Here is an 8091-nt window from a genome sequence, read left to right on the forward strand (position 1 = left end):
GCCATGACGCCATCGAGCTAGATTTTTTCCAATCAAAATGAAAATTAATCGTCTATTTGAAAATGTTTTCAAAATCTAAACCAAAATTTTTAAACTAAAAACTTGCTTTGTATTTCAAATTTAGCTAAGAATTCAAATGTATTTTTAAGAAGAAAAAAATATTAAACATATCAAAGAAATTGTGAGGAAAAAAATAAAAATTATAATCTAATCCGACTACTTTTTGTTTTTCAAAAACATAAAACAAAAAACAGTTATTAAATATGCACGGATTTTATCATAAAAAACAAACTAAAAACTAAAATGGTTATTAAATCGGACCAAAGTTTTTTCTAAAGAAATAACTTTACTAAACTTAACGAAAAGCCTCCTTGGCCAACAAGTCAACCAAGTCGGGATACAACTCGACCAAATTATAGATTCTTTATGTTCCACCGCCATACGAGCCAATGAATGAGCGCAAATATTAGCTTCCCTATTCACCCAAACAAACGAGTGGACCCCACACTGGGCTTTCAAAATCAGAATGTCCTTCACAACCCACCGTATTTCGGTGAGATCTTCATCTTCCCTATTCAAGAGATTCACCACCTCTGCTGCGTCCATTTCCACTCTAATCGGGTAGGTTGGGTCACACGAAAGCGCACATTGAAGACCGTTGAGGACTGATTCTGCCTCCATCTTCTTTATGCTACTGAAATTATCCACCACTTTGTTGCCGCCGAGGATGACTTCTCCCCTCCAATCTCGCAAAACCCATCCTAATCCGCTAGTCTGGTGTGTGTCCGACCAAGAGGCGTCAGAGTTTAAGGACCAGGTATGTAATGGAGGACGAACCCATCTTGAAATTTCTTTTAATTGACATCTGACCTTCTGATATTATGCAAACTATTATCTTCGGACTTTTCTGCTTGTTGAACAGAATATTCTGCCATAAATTTCTTCACTTGTCGAACCATCCCTTTAGAATTAGGCGGCTCCTTCTTGAAAACCACATTGTTCCTTGAAATCCAAATCACCTTCGAACAAATCATAAATGCCTTCAGATCCTCCGAACTCGCATTATCAATAATCAAATCCCAATAGTCGCTAATCCCCCACGATTTCCTGTCACACTGCAAGAATCCCAGGTAAAGATTTGGAAAATAATTCCACAAACCTACGAATACCTTACATTCCCAGAAGAGGAGGACCGCAGATTCCTCATGATTCCTGCAAAAAGAGCACAGATTATCAGTCACAATTCCTTTTCTAAGAAGGTTTGATTTTATAGGGATTATGTTTTTCCCTATCTTCCAGCAGGCGATCTTCATCTTTTGTGCTTCCACCTTTTAGCTTGCCTATTTGTATTCGAAGTGGAGGTAGCCTTAGTGTCCAGAGTTTCCATTCCCAGATGCTACGCACTTTTTACTGAAAAGATCCCTTTCTTATCCGCTCCCCATATAATCTCGTCATCCGAACCATCACTTGGCAAAGGAATCTGAAGAATTTGATCGGCCTCTGAAGCGATAAAGTTGGTTCGGACCTTCTCCTCATCCCACCTTCCTCGACCTACCATCAGCTAGGCAACTTAGCAATCCCGCAAAGGAGGTGTTGTGAAGACAGGTTTAGGGTAGCCGTCTCTCAAGATCCACTGATCCGAATCTATAGATATACTATGACCATTCCCAACTCGCCACCTATGTAACCTTTCTCAAAAAAGTGTCCGGCCCCACAAAATACTTCTCCATGCATAAGAAGGTGTGGACCCTAGTTTGGCTTTAAAAAAAGAACCTGTTTTAAAATATTTACCCCACACACTTTCGCCAAAAGACTATTGGGGTATCTCAAGATTCTCCAGCATTGCTTAGCTAACATCGCCGGATTAAAAATGTTAATATCTTGAAATCCCATACCCCCCGATCCTTCCTAGCACTTAACCGCTTCCAACTGTGCCAATGAATCTTCCGACTCTCAGTGGTTGACCCCCACCAAAACTGAGCATATAATTTCTACAACTCATTACATAGGGAAAGAGGTAGCTTAAAACAACTAATGGTATAGTTCGGAATAACTTGAGCAACTGCCTTAATAAGGACCTCCTTGCCCCCTGTTGAAAAAAAAACTTCCTCTTCCACCCTTGGAGGGTCTTCCACACCCTATCTTTTATTTTGCTGAAAGCTTGGCAACGGTTCCTAGTGACCTGCGATAGGAGCCCAAGGTACTAACCCAACTGCTTGGTATAAGGAATATTCAGTTCGCGTTGGATATGATCAATCACGACCTGGCTTGTGTTCCTGCTAGGCATAAATTGAGATTTCTCCAAATTAATCGTTTGGCCGACGCCTTCTCATAAGCACTAAGCACCCACTTGATAGTTTGACAATCCCTTCGAGTAGCATTGAAGAAGATTAAACTGTCATCTGCAAAAAATAAATGTGAAGTGAAGGACAATACTTGTTAATTCTAAAACCCTAAATGTTTTTCCTTCTCTTCTCTAGAGAGAAGAGTAGAAAAACCTTCAGAACACAACACAAACAGATATGGAGATAAAGGATCTCCCTACCGAAGGCCTCGACGAGACAGGTATTTCCTTTTGAATTTAAGTGTGAATGGTTAACTTCATTTCTTAATTCATACTCTCAGGCACAGATGAGTAACTATTCACCTCGAACTCGACCGAATCATGGGCCAGTCATTCAATATTGGCGCCCCCCATTGAGTGTCTCTCTAAAATTAAACACTGATGCGGCATGTAGGGGTGCATCCACGAGCTTCGGCTGCATCATAAGAGACTCTTCTGATTCTCTGGTTGCCGCGACTTCAATTTGTCTTTCATTTCCGTTGTCGCCTCTTCTTGCAGAAATCAGATGCATCTTGGAGGGTCTGAAGTTTGTGGCGGCTTCCAATTTCACCCATTTAGAAGTTGAATCTGATTCTTTGTTGGCAATTCAGCTGATTCGAAATGAGATACACACAAGGGGAGATGAGCAAAATTGGGTGATGGAGATTCAAGCCCTAACTTACTGCTTTTCCTTCATTTCCTTTTCCCATTCGTCCCGTCAATGCAATCGTGCTGCCCGTGGTTTAGCAAAATGGGGGATCACTTCCCCTTCTGCCACATATGCTTGGTTTTTTAATTTCCCTACGTGGCTTTTAGATCTTGTTCAAAGGGACTTCCCTCCAAATTTTGCCCCTGTGGCTTAATTTAATGAAATCATTTCTTAAAAAAAAATTAAACCAAAAAACTAGTTTTAAAAGTTTTTTATTTTTATTTTTAAAGTTAAGCTAAATTTTAAATTGTAATTTTAAAAATGAAGAACGAAATAAATATAATTTTAATAAATAATATTTTTAAAAATTTTTATTTATTGGTTTACTTTTTATGGGAAAAAAAAGTAAAATAAACAATTTTTTACTGTGATTTTAAATAATTAAAAAAAACATAAATTTTGGATTGTTATTCTTTTGAGATACTCTATCATCTACATGTTGAATGCTGACTAATTTATAATATTAAGATAATACAAGCGAGAACATAAATAATCCTACATTTATTTTTATGCTTAGATATGCATTAAGTATTCACTTACGCAAAAATATCATTAGAGTAAAATGAGAAATATAAAGCTCAAAGTGTAATCCCAAACTTTTAAATAATCGAACAGATGTAATATGGTTTGTGTCTGTTGATGCTAGAATTCTGCCTCTTGGGATTTCGCCGAATTCGCACCAATCTTCGAGAACAAAGGGATTGATGAGACCTTCAAAACAGTTCAACACTAGGATCAGTGTGGCTTTTGCCACATGGGCTCCGATGCCTAAGTTAATATCGGAGTAGTTGGGTATAAAAAGTAAGGTGCATACCCCTGGGTTTGGCTTACCCTTGTATTTATAATGGTGACTCCTAATCCCTTCAGGATCGGCTGAACCCTAATCCTCCTAGGATTTACATTCGTCGAATCCTTGATCACAGAATGGGCCTCACGCTGTACTATTCAGGGCCGAGACCAAGTTGACTCGGACTGGGCTTGCACGGGGGTCGGGAATCACTGGAGAGGTTCTCGGCCACTGGGTCGAGGTCTGGTCGGCCACGGCAGGCCTAGGTGGATGGGCCCCGACCCGCTTACCTCCCTCCGGGTCCGCTCCTTCTTCAGCTCTCTTTCCTCTTTTCGGTTGCTTAGCTGATCTCTATTTTCTCCCTATAACAATAGTCCACACTCTCAAAGTAGAAGCATAGAGCATGCTAGAGCTTCTATATTGAGAGTATTTGTCGCTACTAGTTATTGTCTCCATGAGCCGGCTGTCATAGGATCATTTTCTTTGTTGTAGTTGGAACACTTGTCGTTGTCAGTTGTCGCTTTTATGGGCTGGCCCGTTATAGCCCCATACCCTTTTGTCGTAGTCGGTTGTAGTCAAGTCTCTTGGTTCACTCTTGGGTTTCTAACCTACTTGGCTTTTGCCAATGGTTTTATACCCTAAATTCAGTCGATACTCTTCTGTTGTTGTCTGTTGTCGTTTAATGGACTGGCTGTCATAGCTCCCCTTTTCTTTTGTTGTAGCTGGTTGCAATCAAGTCTCTTAGGTACTGCTATACGGTTAGTTTTAACTATTAGATTTTGGCCTTCGGATCTAACGTTTAACAGGGCCAGTGGTACTTCCTTTGGGTTTCTAACCTATTTGGCTGTTGCCCATGTTTTATACCTCAGAGTTTACTCTCGGGTTTCTAACACATTTGGCTTTTGCCAATGGCTTTTATACGCTGAGTTTAGTCGACACCCTGGGTTTATAACATATTTGGCTTCTGCCGGTTTTTTACCCAAGTTAAATCAACACCCTCGGGTTTTTAACCTATTTTGGCCTTTGCCATATGGTTTTCTACCCGCGGGTTTCATTGATTGGTTAGTTCTGCCTGTTTTTTGTTTTAACCTTGCTGGGCCTGTACGCATTCCTGTTCAGTACCTCGGGATTCTCTTCCCCTGTTTCACTGACTGGCTTGCTTATCGACCTGCTCCTAGGTCTGTTCCAGTTTGAGTTCCTTGATCAGCTATTGACTTACTTACCCATGCCCCCACTTGAGGGTTTGATGTTTAGAATAAAGATAACTATCAAGTAGAAGTCAATCAATAAAAAGCACCTAACGACTTTATTGAAAGGGAAATAAAATAAAAATCTACCATATTTCAATGCAAACATGCAATTATCATATAAGGAGAAAGTAAAAACAACCTACTCTACTAAACATGCAATTAATATGGTCCTATTTGCGGTAGAAAATAGAAAATGTAACATATCCCTAGAGTGTGAGTCCTGCGAGCTTCCCTAGTTGCTTCTTAGTGAGGTGTAGTTTATATTTTTGTGTTGTTTTCCTTTGTCCTCACTATTCTCTCCAATATGGTCTTTATCTCCCTAACGGGTGACCTATGGTTTCGATCTCTGTCTGGAGTGGCCCTGGACTTCTTGAATTTTTGTTAAGGGTCTCGTTGGACTAGTCGACCTTGCCCGCTATCTAAGCTCTCCCAGCTTTATCTATGTCGCTTTTCTCCCCGTCTCTCTCTCTTTGCGCTATAATTCGCCCGCTCTCTTTTAGGGTCCTGTCTCAAGTGAATTAATTCTTTAGCACTCATGTACTTCTGGGTTCGGCTTAAAGCCTCCGAGAAAGTGCCTGGAGTTGTCTTCCCAAAAGAGAATACTAATCGCTCATCTTTCACACCGGATACAAAGGCTATTGTGCCACTGCATCTGTCAGACCCTCTACTTGTAGCTTGTCTTCATTGAACCGAGCTACATAGTCTTTGAGACTCTCCTTCGCCTTTTGCTTGGTAGTTAGTAGGTACGTTACTGGTTTCCTTCTAACCCGCCCTCCAACGAATTGGGTGACAAATGCCCTCGCCAATTCCTTGAAGCTTGAGATCGACTTTCTTTTCAACTGTTGGAACCACTTGTGTGTCGAGCCAGTCAAAGTGAAAGAAAGCACTATGCATCTGATGGCTTCTGTTATGCCGTAGATGTCTGCCCATTCTCAATATGCATCAAGGTGATCGATGGGATCTGTCGAACCATCGTATTGTGTGATGGCAAGTAGCTTGAACTTCGGAGGAGCTTTTTCCTTCATTATCTTCTCCGTAAAGGGAGAGTCTGCCTGGTTCATCGGCTCTTCGAGACCAAACTCCTGGTCTTGGTGTCCTCCTGATCGTATCTCTAATTGCACAATTCGACCAGATGGCCTTCTTCTGTCGACAGCAGTATGCCCGAGGCCGGCTCGGTCAACTGGGTTGCTCTTGTTTTTGTTGGGCGTGACAGACCTCTATTGTTGTACATTTGCTTGCCGACCTGACCGACCGGGGCCATTGGTTCGAGGTTTGTCGTTTCCTCTTATCTTCAGTTTGCTTCATGCATGGCTGGTTGTCTCCTCAACTTCTTTAATCATCGGAGCTTTACCCTTTCGTGGATCGCGAACAAGCGCTGGTTGTTCCACCTCATGTTGCTCGAGTTTTTGCAGAAGCAGGGACATGCTCCGGTGCATTCCCTCTACCTTCTCTTATAAGGCAGTCATCTTGTCGCCCAGTTGATCAAGACCTTCGATCAACTTTTCTTTCGATCTGAGCATTGGTCGGTCGGTATCCGTCGGTCCGAGAACTGGTCGGCCGGTATCTCTAAGAACTGGTAAGTCAATCTCTCATTCGACTGCCTCGGGCGGAGATGTGTCCCCTTAACCTTCCTCCTGTGGTGGCACCTTCATCAGAATGTCGTGGACTCCTTCTCAAGCTCATGTTGACAAGTCTGCAATCTCTAGTTGTTCCCACAGACGGCGCCAATTGTTGATGCTAGAATTCTGCCTTCCGGGATCTCGCCGAATTTGCACCAATCTTCAAGAACAAAGGGATTGATGAGACTTGCAAAACAGTTCAACACTAGGACCGGTGTGGCTTTTGCCACACGGGCTCCGATGCCTAAGTTAGTATCGGAGTAGTCGGGTATAAAGAGTAGGGTTGTTAGGCATATCCCTGGGTTTGGCTTACCCTTGTATTTATAATGGTCGACTCCTAATCCCTTCAGGATCGGCTGAACTCTAATCCTCCTAGGGTTTACATTTGTTGAATCCTTGATCACAGAATGTGCCTCACACTGCACTATTCAGGGCTGAGACCAAGTCAACTCGGACTGGGCTTGCACGGGAGTCGAGAATCACTAGAGTGGTTCTCGGCCACTCGGACTGCTCGGCGTCGACCCCGGGTTGGCCACGGCCGGCCTGGGTCGATGGGCCCCGACCTGCTTACCTCCCTCCGGGTCCGCTCCTTCTTTGGCTATTTTTCCTCTTTTCAGTTGCTTAGCTAATCTCTATTTTCTCCCTATAACAGTGTCATCCTAATCTAATTAACTCAATGATAAATGAGCTAAAGCGAGCATAACTCAGTGCTAGTTGGCATATACCTCAAATCATGAGGTTGTGAGTTCGATCCCCACCCCCACATGTTGTATTAAAAAAACTCAATGGTAAATGACATTTATTTCTTTTTTTTTAGGTTGGAGGTTCATAATTAACATTTTCGGATTGAGTCGTGGAAGATTGAAGTGTGTTACCATGTTCCTCAAAGATAGTTAGTCAATTTAATCTTCGTATAGGCATAATATATATGTTAAACACTTATATGGCCTTTCTACTTAATTCTCTTACTATAGTCACTAATTTGATCATCAAAATTATATTGTCTTAGGCCAATCTAAACAAACTCGTTAAAAATATCAATTTAATTCATATAAGATATCTCTCGTTCACAAACTATTCTAATGTTTAAATATAATATTACATTTTTTTTGGAAATATACTCGTAGTTAATGTCTCACCTAGAAAATAAATCAAATCCAAATTACCTCAATTAAATGACATTTACATGTATTGGTTAAGAAACACATTTGTCCCTATATTTTGGTTAAAATAGTGATTTAGTTCCTGGTCTTTAATTTTGTAATAATTTAGTTTTTATATTTTCAGATGGGTAGTAATTCAATCCCTAAACTTTAGTATATAACAATTTAGTCTATGTAATTTAAAGTTTGGAATAGTTTAGTTGTTATCATGAAATTTTTTGTTTAGTTTATTATATATGT

At 40.9% G+C, this 8091-nt stretch overlaps 1 long non-coding RNA gene across 1 annotated transcript; it reads left to right on the plus strand.

Moving 5' to 3' along the window:
* The first annotated feature begins 685 nt into the window (after nt 1-685).
* Nucleotides 686-7765, plus strand: LOC148208907 (uncharacterized). Its single transcript, XR_015787075.1, has 2 exons — nt 686-817; nt 7506-7765. It is a non-coding gene; the product is annotated as an uncharacterized LOC148208907 (long non-coding RNA).
* The last annotated feature ends 326 nt before the right edge of the window (nt 7766-8091 follow it).

This window comes from Momordica charantia (assembly GCF_013281855.1).
Source record: "Momordica charantia cultivar OHB3-1 chromosome 9 unlocalized genomic scaffold, Mcharantia_2.0 BLBB01000009.1, whole genome shotgun sequence".
Lineage (NCBI taxonomy): Eukaryota > Viridiplantae > Streptophyta > Magnoliopsida > Cucurbitales > Cucurbitaceae > Momordica > Momordica charantia.